Source organism: Triticum urartu, chromosome 5A (assembly GCF_056163025.1).
Source record: "Triticum urartu cultivar PI428250 chromosome 5A, HENAU_Tu73, whole genome shotgun sequence".
Lineage (NCBI taxonomy): Eukaryota > Viridiplantae > Streptophyta > Magnoliopsida > Poales > Poaceae > Triticum > Triticum urartu.
Window position 1 is genome coordinate 671,212,989 of NC_141877.1, and position 14,131 is coordinate 671,227,119.

Here is a 14,131-nt window from a genome sequence, read left to right on the forward strand (position 1 = left end):
CGTTATCTCATCCACCATCACCCTAGCATATCCTTCTGGAATCGGCCGGCAGTGAAAAGTTGCGCCGGATTCAGTAGGATAAATAGAGCCAACAACCGCCTTGACCTTCAAATTCATCCATTGCGTTATAAGGTGGCAATTTTGAGACTCCGTTATAGCATCCACGGGATAGCTGGCAGGAGCCGTCAAGGCATGCTCCGGCTGAAGCAGCTTGGTGGAAGCCACGCTGCTTCTGCGCTGAGATGGCGGGGTAGCTTCGGGGGAGGCTTCGGCAGTACGTTTGCTGCGATTTGCTTCTCGTTCCTCTATCGCGTCTACCCTTGCTTGCAGCGCCTGCATTTGGGTCTGCTGCACTTTTTTCCTCCTCTCATGGGATTTGTAACCGCCTGCGTCCGGAAACCCAACCTTCCACGGAATGGATCCTGGCGTGCCTCGTGTCCGTCCAGGGTGCTCAGGATTCCCGAGGGCCATTGTGAGCTCGTCGTTCTCTCTGTCTGGAAAGAACGTCCCTTCCTGCGCTGCTTCGATATACTGCTTAAGCTTACTGACTGGTATGTCCATTTGATCGTTCGTCCAAATGCACTTCCCTGTTACAGGGTCCAAGGTTATGCCAGCCCCGAAGAACCAAGTCCAGCAACGGTCTGGCCAGTTAATTGTCTCTGGTTCGATCCCTTTATGAACCAGATCATTCTCAGTCTTGGACCACTTAGGCCGGGCTACGAGGTAGCCACCTGACCCCGTGCGATGGTGAAGCTTCTTCTTCGCAGCATTTTGCTTGTTTGTTGCCGACATCTTCTGACTCTTTTCCGATGTCTTGTGGGCCACAAATGCGGGCCAGTGATCTCTGATCTTCTCATATCTGCCCTTGAATTCTGGTGTCTCATTATTTTTGACAAACTTATTCAGCTCTTTCTTCCACCTCCTGAATAGTTCTGCCATCCTCTTCAGAGCAAAAGACTTGATTAATTTCTCTTTAACTGGGTTCTCTGAATTATCCTCAGGCGGTAGGGTGAAATTTGACTTCAGCTCAGTCCAAAGATCATTTTTCTGCATATCATTGACATAAGACACCTCAGGGTCTTCTGTAGCCGGCTTAAACCATTGCTGGATGCTTATCGGGATCTTGTCCCTAACCAGAACCCTGCACTGAGCAACAAATGCGCTCTTTGTCCGGAGGGGTTCAATAGGTTGGCCGTCGGGCGCGATTGCTATGATCTCAAACTTCTCATCCGAGCTCAACTTTTTCTTCGGGCCTCGTCTCTTTACCGAAGTTGTGCTCGATCCGGAGGGCTAGAAAAAAGAACAAAGACTTAATTAATATGTGTACATACCAAAACAATGAATGCATCAATCAGCTAGTCAGCATAGGCTTAACTAATATATATACCTGGCCAGACTCGGTTCGGTCACCGGAGCCGTCATCACGGTCTCCTTGCACCGGCATTGGGTCACCGGAGCTGTCCTCATGTTCTTCTTCTTGCACCGGCATTAGGTCACCGTAGCCAGCTTGTTCACCCTCTCCTTCCAGACCATCGGTTTCGTTGAGAAACAACGAGATGGCATCACTTCCTTCTGCGATTATGTCCCTCAACAACGCTTCTTTTGTTGCTTCATATAGGGCGGTGTCCATAGTTTCTACAAATATTTACAACATGGCAATTATTATTCAAACATGACAGATGGATATATTAGTGCCAAACGTAGAACTAGCTACCTAATCATAGTAAGCTATCGGGAGGGGGTATATATCGACAACGACGACACTACATCTATGTCCCTCGACGATCCTCGTTCCCGATAAAAAAAAGAGGAAGAAGAAGAAAAAAAAAGAGGAGAAGAAAGAATAGAGGAGAAGAACCCTCGAACCCTCGACGACCCTGGAACCCTCGACCCCTAGACGACCCTCTTCTTCCTCTCATGTTCGAGAGGATCGCCGAGGGGTCGGGAGGTTGCCTAGTGTCAAAGGATTCAACAAAACCATGTCTTCATCATTAGGCGAAAGTAACATGTGCATGATGGTACGAAGCTCTTCAAAGTTGTTCTGGAACGGAGTCCCAGATAGGATAATTCGCTTTTTGGTACAAAGTTCAGAAAGAGCCTTCTGAATATCGCTATTTGGAAGGCCTTTGCTGAATTCGTACCAAAAAGCGGATTATTCTATCCGGGACTCCATTCCAGAACAACTTTGCAGAACTTCGTACCAACATGCCCTGGTTACTTCCGGCTAATGATGAAGGCATGGATTTCTTTAATACTTTGACACTAGGAAACCTCTCTCGACCCCTCGGCGATCCTCGGCCCCTCGAACCCTCGGCGACCCTGGAACCCTCGACCCCTAGACGACCCTCTTCTTCCTCTCATGTTCGAGAGGATCGCCGAGGGGTTGGGAGGTTGCCTAATGTCAAAGGATTCAACAAAACCATGTCTTCATCATTAGGCGAAAGTAACATGTGCATGATGGTACGAAGCTCTTCAAAGTTGTTCTGGAATGGAGTCCCAGATAGGATAATTCGCTTTTTGTTACAAAGTTCAGCAAGAGCCTTCCGAATATCGCTATTTGGAAGGCCTTTGCTGAATTCGTATGAAAAGGCGGATTATTCTATCCGGGACTCCATTCCAGAACAACTTTGCAGAACTTCGTACCAACATGCCCTGGTTACTTCCGGCTAATGATGAAGGCATGGATTTCTTCAATACTTTGACACTAGGAAACCTCTCTCGACCCCTCGGCGATCCTCGACCCCTCGAACCCTCGACGACCCTGGAACCCTCGACCCCTAGACGACCCTGCTGGAACCCTCGACCCTCGAACCTATAGAACCCTCGAACCCTCGACCCTGAAACCCTCGACCCTTGACCCCTTAACGACCCTCGACCCTCTACCCTAGTTCCCGACCCTCGACCCCTCGAAGAGGAGAAATAAATAAGAAGAAGAAAAAAGAAGAAAAAGAAGAGGAGAAGGAAGAAAGGAATAGTGGAGAATTCTATTTTCTCTTCTTCTCCACTATTCCTTTCTTCCTTCTCCTCTTCTTTTTCTTCTTTTTTCTTCTTCTTATTTATTTCTCCTCTTCTTTTCCTCTCCTCTTCTTCTTTCTTTCCTCTTCTTATTTTCTTCTTTCCTATCCTTCTTTTTCTAAAATTGTAATTTTTGCATATATAAAACTTTTCTAAAATTGTAACTTTCTATATAAAACTTTCCTATCGGGAGGGGGAGAAGATCGAAGAGAAAAAAGAAGAAATAAAAGAGGAGAAGAAGAAAGGAATAGAGGAGAAGAAGAAAAAATAGAATTTTTATTCTATTTTTTCTTCTTCTCCTCTATTCCTTTCTTCTTCTCCTCTTCCTTTTCTTCCTCTCCTCGTCTTCTCCTTCTTCTTCTCCTTCTTTCTCTACTTATTTTCCTTTTCCTTATTTTACTTTTTCCTCTCCACTAACATAAAATGCACTAACCTAAAATGCAACAAACATAAAATGCACTAAAGAGGCTCAACTAACCTAAAATCAGTGATAAAATGCACTAACCTAAAATCGATATCTACTAACAACTTAAAAAAATCAATACATATATGAAAAAATGCATATATGCAAAAAAAACATCATCATATCATCAACAGAAAAAATAGTATTTTTTCTAAAAATCTATCTTTTGCATATATACATCAACATATATATACACTAACCTAAAATGCACAAAAATGCTATCGAAGAGGGGGTATATCGACCCCCCTCATGTATCCACATACATACATCTATACATACATACATTTCTCATATATAAATACATACATTTCTCATATATAAGTTTTTCTTCTTCTTCCTTTCTTCCTTCTTCCTAGCTAGATATATAAATTTTTGCATATATAAAATACATATATACTTGCATATATGTTTAAATTTTTGCATATATAAACTTTTGCATATATAAACAGAGCCTCGACGGCGGCGGCTCACAACGGGGGCGGCCGGCGAGGGAGACAGCGGCGGCGGTGGCGGCGATGGCGTCGGCGACGACCACGGCGTTGGCGGGGGTGGGCGGCGGGTGGCGTCGGGGCAGCGCCTGGCGGTGACGGGGCAGGGGCGACGAGGACGGCGGGCTCGGGGCAGCGCGGGGCTCGGGCAACGGCGGGGGCGGCGCGGGGCGCGGGCGATGACGGGGGCTGCGACGACGTGCGCGGCCGACGAGGACGAGGAGCAGGGCGTCGGGGCAGAGGGCGGCGTCGGCGGGGGGGGGAGAATGAGGAACTGAATGAAATTTTTGACAAGTGCTGTATATATAGCAAGAGCATTGGTCCCGGTTCGTGGCACCAACCGTGACCATTGCCCCCCTTTAGTCCCGGTTGGTGCGACGAACCGGGACCAAAGGCCAATTTTCGGCAGCCGAAAGGGCGGGAAGCGAAGTCCATTGGTCCCGGTTGGTGGCACCAACCGGGACTAAAGGGGGGCAATGGTCACGGTTGGTGCCACGAACCGTGACCAATGCCCCCTTTAGTCCCGGTTGGTGGCACCAACCGGGACCAATGGCCTTGTGCTGCATCGCTAGCTGAAGTTTAGTCCCACATCGCTAGCTGAAGGGCGCCGGCACTTGTTTATAAGCGCTGCTGTGCCTCCCCATTCGAGATCCTCTCTAATGCAGGCTTTCGGGACTAAACTTGTTACTGCCTGTGGTCCTATTGGGCCTCTGCGGGCCTGAATCCTGGCCCATGTAGGGTTTCTAGTCGTATTCAGGCCGTGGAGGCCCAGTAGGTGGCATTTTTTGGTTTTTTCTTTTTTATTTCTACATTTTTTTGGTTTTTTATTTTTTATTTCTACTTAAAACTAAATACTTACAGTTTTTTAGTGATTTCTTTTTGCTTTTAGGTCACAAAAATTATAAACTTTCTGTTGGTGCCATTAGTTTTAAATTTTGAATAGTTTAAATTTGAATTTTAAAAAATTGTGTGAATCACTAGTTTATGAATAACTTTACTATAAAAATAGATTTTTTTTCTATTTATTTTTTATTTATACTTACAACTAAATACTTATAGTTTTTTAGTGATTTCTTTTTGATTTTAGGTCACAAAAATTATAAACTTTCTGTTAGTGCCATTAGTTTTAAAATTTTGAATAGTTTAAATTTGAATTTTATAAAATTTGTGTGAATCACTAGTTTATGAATAACTTTACTATAAAAATAGAATTTTTTTCTTCTTTGCTATTTATTTTTATTTATACTTACAATTAAATACTTATAGTTTGATTTTAGGTCACAAAAATTATATTCTTTTTGCTATTGAAGAATATTATAGTTTTATTTTAGTTGATCATAACATAATATTTTAATTGATTGTTTTTATTTTCATAAAAGTTTTGTAGTTCATTCTGTTTGCTATTAATTCATTATTTGAGCTAAATGACTCTGAAATTGGAAAGCATTTCAAAATGAACTCTGAAAAGGTTGAAAGTTGGCATGGTATCATAATTTCACCCACATAGCATGTGCATGTATAAAACGGACAACGGTAGCATGTTCGTCTGTTACAAATTTGGCATGGTATCATCATAATAGTTGCGGAAGAAAGTCTTCACTTTTTCTTCGCTTGTGTCATTTGCTTATTGCGCCGTAACCATGGATAATCTTCATTGTTTATCAGGATGCTTGGGTCAGCCTTGACATTGAAGGGAGGAATTTCATGAAACTTTTCATAATCTTCAGACATGTCTGTCTTGCCGTCGACTCCCAGGATGTCCCTTTTTCCTGAAAGAACTATGTGGCGCTTTGGCTCATCGTATGATGTATTCGCTTCCTTATCTTTTCTTTTTCTCGGTTTGGTAGACATGTCCTTCACATAGATAACCTGTGCCACATCATTGGCTAGGACGAACGGTTCGTCAGTGTACCCAAGATTTTTCAGATCCACTGTTGTCATTCCGTACTGTGGGTCTACCTGTACCACGCCGCCTAACAGATTGACCCATTTGCACTTAAACAAAGTGACCTTAAAATCAGGTCCGTAGTCAAGTTCCCATATGTCCACTATGTAACCATAATATGTGTCCTTTCCGCTCTCGGTTGCTGCATCAAAGCGGACACCGCTGTTTTGGTTGGTGCTCTTTTGATCTTGGGCGATCGTGTAAAATGTATTCCCATTTATCTCGTATCCTTTGTAAGTCAATACAGTCAAAGATGGTCCCCTGGACAACAAGTACAACTCATCACAAACAGTGTTGTCACCTCTGAGACGTGTTTCCAACCAACTGCTGAAAGTCCTGGTGTGTTCACATGTAATCCAGTCGTCGCACTGCTCCGGGTGTTTGGAGCGCAGACTGTTCTTGTGTTCATCGACATACGGGGTCACCAAGGTAGAGTTCTGTAGAACTGTGTAGTGTGCTTGAGACCAAGAATATCCGTCCCTGCATATTATTGAGTCTCTTCCAAGAGTGCCTTTTCCAGTCAGTCTCCCCTCATACCGCGATTTAGGGAGACCTATCTTGTTAAGGCCAGGAATGAAGTCAACACAAAACCCGATAACATCCTCTGTTTGATGGCCCATGGAGATGCTTCCTTCTGGCCTAGCGCGGTTACGGACATATTTCTTTAGGACTCCCATGAACCTCTCAAAGGGGAACATATTGTGTAGAAATACGGGCCCCAGGATGACAATCTCGTCGACTAGATGAACTAGGACGTGCGTCATGATATTGAAGAAGGATGGTGGGAACACCAGCTCGAAACTGACAAGAAATTGCGCCACATCACTCCTTAGCCTTGGTACGATTTCTGGATCGATCACCTTCTGAGAGATTGCATTGAGAAATGCACATGGCTTCACAATGGCTAATCGGATGTTTTCCGGTAGAAGCCCCCTCAATGCAACCGGAAGCAGTTGCGTCATAATCACGTGGCAGTCATGAGACTTTAGGTTCTGAAACTTTTTCTCTGGCATATTTATTATTCCCTTTATATTCGACGAGAAGCCAGTCGTGACCTTCATACTGAGCAGGCATTCAAAGAAGATTTCTTTCTCTTCTTTCGTAAGAGCGTAGCTGGCAGGACCTTTATACTGCTTCGGAGGCATGCCGTCTTTTCCCTGCAAACGTTGCAGGTCCTCTCGTGCCTCAGGTGTATCTTTTGTCTTCCCATACACGCCCAAGAAGCCTAGCAGGTTCACACAAAGGTTCTTTGTCACGTGCATCACGTTGATTGAGGAGCGGACCTCTAGGTCTTTCCAGTAGGGTAGGTCCCAAAATATAGATTTCTTCTTCCACATGGGTGCGTGTCCCTCAGCGTCATTCGGAACAGCTAGTCCACCGGGACCCTTTCCAAAGATTACGTAGTGTAAATCATTGACCATAGCAAGCACGTGATCACCGGTGCGCATGGCGGGCTTCTTCCGGTGATCTGCCTCGCCTTTGAAATGCTTGCCTTTCTTTCGACATTGATGGTTGGTCGGAAGAAATCGACGATGGCCTAGGTACACATTCTTCCTGCATTTGTCCAGGTATATACTTTCAGTGTCATCTAAACAGTGCGTGCATGCGTGGTATCCTTTGTTTGTCTGTCCTGAAAGGTTACTGAGAGCGGGCCAATCGTTGATGGTCACGAACAACAACGCCTTAAGGTTAAATTCCTCCTGTCTGTGCTCATCCCACGTACGTACACCGTTTCCATTCCACAGCTGTAAAAGTTCTTCAACTATTGGCCTTAGGTACACATCAATTTCGTTGCCGGGTTGCTTAGGGCCTTGGATGAGAACTGGCATCATAATGAACTTCCGCTTCATGCACATCCAAGGAGGAACGTTATACATACATAGAGTCACGGGCCAGGTGCTGTGATTGCTGCTCTGCTCCCCGAAAGGATTAATGCCATCCGCGCTTAAAGCAAACCATACATTCCTTGGGTCCTTTGCAAACTCATCCCAGTACTTTCTCTCGATTTTTCTCCACTGCGACCCGTCAGCGGGTGCTCTCAACTTCCCATCTTTCTTTCGGTTCTCACTGTGCCATCGCATCAACTTGGCATGCTCTTCGTTTCTGAACAGACGTTTCAACCGTGGTATTATAGGAGCATACCACATCACCTTCGCAGGAACCCTCTTCCTGAGGGGCTCGCCGTCAACATCACCAGGGTCATCTCGTCTGATCTTATACCGCAACGCACCGCATACCGGGCATGCGTTCAGATCCTTGTATGCACCGCGGTAGAGGATGCAGTCATTAGGGCATGCATGTATCTTCTCCACCTCTAATCCTAGAGGGCATATGACCTTCTTTGCTGCGTATGTACTGTCGGGCAATTCTTTATCCTTTGGAAGCTTCTTCTTCAATATTTTCAGTAGCTTCTCAAATCCTTTGTCAGCCACAGCATTCTCTGCCTTCCACTGCAGCAATTCCAGTACGGTACCGAGCTTTGTGTTGCCATCTTCGCAATTGGGGTATAACCCTTTTTTGTGATCCTCTAACATGCGATCGAACTTCAGCTTCTCCTTTTGACTAAGCATTGCGTCCTTGCATCGACAATGACCCGGCGGAGATCATCATCATCGGGCACATCGTCTGGTTCCTCTTGATCTTCAACAGCTTCACCCGTGGCAGCATCATTGGGCACATCGTCTGGTTCCTCTTGATCTTCACCAGCTCCCCCCGTTGCAGCATCACCGTATTCAGGGGGCACATAGTTGTCATCGTACTCTTCTTCTTCGCCGTCTTCCATCATAACCCCTATTTCTCCGTGCCTCGTCCAAACATTATAGCGTGGCATGAAACCCTTGTAAAGCAGGTGGGAGTGAAGGATTTTCCGGTTAGAGTAAGACCTCGTATTCCCACATTCAGTGCATGGACAACACATAAAACCATTCTGCTTGTTTGCCTCAGCCGCATCGAGAAACTCATGCACGCCCTTAATGTACTCGCGGGTGTGTCTGTCACCGTACATCCATTGCCGGTTCATCTGCGTGCATTATATATAATTAAGTGTCCAAATTAATAGAAGTTCATCATCACATTAAAACCAAAGTGCATACATAGTTCTCATCTAACAACATATAGCTCTCCAGAGCATCTAATTAATTAAACCATACATTGAAACTATGTAAAACATTTCAATGCGAAAACAAATGCGGTCATAATCGCAACCAAGGTAACAATTGATCCAACGGCATAATGATACCAAGCCTCGGTATGAATGGCATATTTTATAATATTTCTAATCTTCAAGCGCATTGCATCCATCTTGATCTTGTGATCATCGACGACATCTGCAACATGCAACTCCAATATCATCTTCTCCTCCTCAATTTTTTTTTATTTTTTCCTTTAACAAATTGTTTTCTTCTTCAACTAAATTTAACCTCTCGACAATAGGGTCGGTTGGCATTTCCGATTCACATACATCCTAGATAAATAAAATCTATGTCACGTTGGTCGGCATAATTTTCATAAACAATAAATGAACCAATAGTTATAAAGATAATATACATACCAAATCCGAATCATAGACAGGACGAGGGCCGACAGGGGCGGATACCAAAACCATCGCACTATATAAGATGCAATAATAAATGTAAGAAAATGATACAAGTATCTATCTAAACATACAAGTAAGAATATTTTTCCTTTCAGAAAGAAGATAAGAACAAGAGGCTCACCACGGTGGTGTCGGTGATGAGATCGGCGCGGGTGATCGACGGCGGTGAAGACGGGGACGGGGCGTGACGGACCGCTAAATCTAGACAAATCTCGAGGAAAATGGAGCTTGGAGGTCGAGCTTCGAGAGGATAAAGCTTAAGTAGTGTGGCTCGGGCATTCCATCGAACACCTCATGTGCATAGGAGGTGAGCTAGAGCACCACAAAGCCCTCTCCCCCTCGGCCAGAAAAAACAGAGCACTGTGCTCTGCTCTTGCGCGAGGGGGTATATATAGGCACCTCATTGGTCCCGGTTGATGACATGAACCGGGACTAAAGGGAAGCCTTTGGTCCCGGTTCAAGCCACCAACCGGGACCAATGGTGGTGGGCCAGGAGCGAGGCCCATTGGTCCCGGTTCGTCCCACCAACCGGGACCAAAAGGTCCAGACGAACCAGGACCAATGGCCCACGTGGCCCGGCCAGCCCCCTGGGCTCACGAACCGGGACCAATGCCTACATTGGTCCCGGTTCTAGACTGAACTGGGACTAATGGGCTGAGCCGGCCTGGACCATAGCCCTGTTTTCTACTAGTGGTTCAATAATGCCCCTTTGAAGAAACGCCACAGCTGGCGTCCTCGGAGCCCCCAGGAGGAAGATAACAGAGAGGTCCTTTACCTGATGGGCGGGATAGAAACGCTGGCCAAATCAGGACTGACAATAATCAAGGTTATGTCAATATGTATAATGCGGGGGGTGCAGCCACTTCAGTATCGGGGGAAACCCATGTGGCACTTCAATGGAGAAGACGATGCCACCCGCTGCAGCCGTAAAGGTCCGGACTCCGCCGCCGCTCTAGCGAAAGTACTATCCAATTTATACAAAGGAGAGGAAGAGGAGTTCGTCCGTATTAAGCCACGGGATGGATTCTCCATGTACAACCCCCCAAACTGGGTGAGCTGCTACCTTTTACTCCGGATCTTCCCGCATTCTTTATTATAAGTATTTACCTTGCTATTTCATAGTAGGAACTGCGAAAAGTTGTGAGGGAGGTCCATAGCCCGCCTCCACAGCCAGAGGACTCTAATCGGGCCCTCGACCCCGGACTCGAAGAAGATCCGGACATATTCATGGAACTCATCGACAGGACGTTCTATCAGTTGAGCTGCGACGGTGCCTTGGTGGCTATCATAGCCGATTATCCGGGCCTGCTCCCTGCATCGCATGTAAGTAAAACCGGAGTCCCAACTTCCGAGAAGGATCCCTTTTTTGCACTTCACCCATCACACACATATGGTGTCCTACAGGGAAGGCCCTCAGGACGCCACGTTGAACCTGCAGTGACTCACCAGCAAGGGGCACCGAAACCGGATAGGCTTAAAAGGAAGGCGGTCAGGACTGAGACGCCGTCACAGAGGTATGAAAAAACCCTGCTCTGTGGTTTGTCATCTTTAAAATATAATAACGTCCATGGTTCCTGTCAGAAAAAATGCTCGCCGGACCGTGCCCGGAGAGCCTGCCGGCCATGCCTCCACCAGCCGGACTCTAGAGCCGGACTTAGGGGCAGATGCTAACGTGGGGACAACACCGGATGTTCCTCCTACGGAGGATGCGGATAGGCTGTCCGCTACGAATTCCGAAGTGGATAATGCCATGAATCACAGGCGCCGCCGGGCCGTACTCCGCGACCCTGGTTTCTCCGAAGAGGCGTTCGATGCCTTCAACTCAGGAGACGCGTACATCCGAGCTGCTCAAAATGGTCTTGCCAGAGCCATAGACTAGTATGTAAAGGATATACGGGTAAGAAAATCTGATAATTATATATATATCAGTAGCCCTTGAGACTTGAAACAGTTGACACAACTGATTTAAGGATCATTATTTGTGTAGGCTCTTACGGATAAGAATACCCAGTTGTCTCAAGAGCTGGAGGAGTGCAAGGCCCAGCTGCGGGCCGCAGTTGCCACAATGAAGGAGTCCGCGAAGGCCCCATCTGGTAACACTTGTTTCTATCAAAAAGAAGGATATGTACCGGTTAGTATTCGGCATTTAACAACAGATTCTGCAGATGACCCCGGAGTCAATCCGGAGGTCGTGCAAGGGGATGAGCAACATGCTCAACGACAGCTAGAGCTGGCGAGCGCGTGCTTACGCGGGTTAGGAAGGAGAAAAATGATCTCCAAGATGCCAATACCCAGCTGGGCGTTGAACTAAAAGACATTCGGGCCCAGCTAGCTGACTCCGTAAAGGAGAATAAGAGGCTTCGACGCGGCATTTTTAGTAAGTGCTTGAATGAACTTTTTATAAAGTTCGGCGAAGAAATCGGCTAACAGAGTTATATCTGTAGGTATGCTAAGGGTCGTCCTGTAGAGGAGATGCCTAGATCTGCGGGCGATCTTCTACCAGAGCTCTCACAACTGCACGAACAAGTTCGGCAGGTGATGCAGGGCATTGTCCAGGCCTTGTGGCCATCCGCCTCCCTTCCAGGAGGCATGGGGGAGCTCGTAGGGATGCTCAAGGGAGCACGGCGGTGCTTCCGATTATGGAAGATATCTTCTTGCCGACAAGGTGCAAGGGAAGCCTGGGCCATGGTGAAGACGCAGTATACCAAGGCTGACCCGAACCACATGGCCGAGGTCGGACCTGTAGGGTATAATGGGAAACAGATCCCCGTTAGTCTGGTATATGACTAGGTAAAATTAACCGCAAAGTATTCTCAACAGGATTATAGGCTAGACAGCCTGTTGGATGGTATAGAAGAATAATTTAGTCAGTCTAAGTGACTGTGTACTTCAAGTGACATATTTTGTCGCTAGCCGGATTGTAAATCATTTGTCATGGCGGACCTTTTTGCTTCGACCTCCGGACCCGACAGTCCGGAGTGTATGCGAATACCCACTCAGTTATGTAAAAACCGGGGTATGCGTGGAAACCAGGCGTACGGGTCATTAGTGCTTGAACAGACAAGTACCCAACTAGCTATGTTATATTACATGGATAGTAAGAAACATCTTCCAGGGGGAATAGTTCCGTTAAGGGTTCCTTTCCCTGGGTATGCATGCATTAATGTGCATGTCCAAACTGCAAGAAGAGACGCAGGATATAAACATCTGGGGGCATGTATTGCAATAATTTAAAGTCATCTTTTGTTCACCGACCGAATATTCCTTTAAGAACGCTAGGTTTCGGCTTCACCCAGTCTGAGGTACACATCCGGCTGACCCAGCAGTAACAATCGCAGAGGTGCTCCCCTTATGCCCTAGCCGAATTAACGAGAACGTAGGGCATAAACACAAGAGCCAGGCAACCCAGCTTGGCCAAAACTTAAGTCATATCGATGCATATAATGGTGAAGAAAAGGTACATGTGGAGGGGGCATAGAGCCCGGAACAAAATTATATTAAGCTTATGTATAAGAAGCCCCCAGGTATAATGAGCACACCTAGCGCGTCAAGATTGTGTAGTCGAGACACATTTTAACCTTTTAAGGTCGTGAGAGAAAAAAAGGGAAAAAGGAAAGAAAGAAAAGACAGATAACGGATATATATAAAAAATTGACGGAGGTAAGGAGACGAACACAGAGTCCGGCACTAGGCGTAGAATCTCCGGAGTCTGGCTGCATTCCATGGGTTTGGCTCGAGTCGATTGTCCGATGCATCCCGCAAACGGTACGCTCCACCGGTCAAAACTTTGTCAATAACGAAGGGACTTTCCAATTTGGGCTTGAGTTTGTTTTTTTCTTCTCCGGTAGGCGTAGAACAAGTTTGCCAATGTTATAAGTTTTGGCCCGTACTTCTCTGCTTTGATACCGTCGAGCCTGTTGCTGATAGAATGCGGAGCGGGCTTTTGCCACGTCAAGCTCCTCCTCCAAGGCGTCCAAACTGTCCTGCCAATCAAGCTCGTCTTCTTTCTCTTCGTACATGCGCACTCGAGGTGAGTCATGAATGATGTCGCAGGGCAGTACCGCCTCTGCGCCGCACACCATAAAGAACGATGTGTATCCGGTAGTGCGATTAGGCGTGGTCCGCAGCCCCCATAGTACGGATTCGAGCTCCTCAACCCAGTGCATATCTGATTCCTTCAAGGATCACACTAGTCTGGGTTTAATGCCGCTCATGATAAGACCATTTGCTCGCTTGACTTGACCGTTAGTTTGTGGGTGATAGAAGCATAATCGATCTTAATGCCCATGTTGCTGCACCAAGTTTTTACCTCGTCGGCTGTAAAGTTCAAGCCGTTATCGGTGATGATGCTGTGGGGGACACCGTAACGGTGTGCAACCCCGGATATGAAGTATATCACTGGTCTGGACTCGGCCATTTTAACTGGTTTGGCTTCTATCCATTTGGTGAATTTATCCACCATGACCAATAGGTATTTTTTCTTATGGCCTCCCCCTTTAAGGGGTCCTACCATATCAAGCCCCCAGACTGCAAAGGGCCAAGTAATGGGGATTGTTTGGAGAGCGGTAGGTGGCATATGGCTTTGGTTTGTAAAAACCTGGCAACCGACGCATCATTGAATGAGA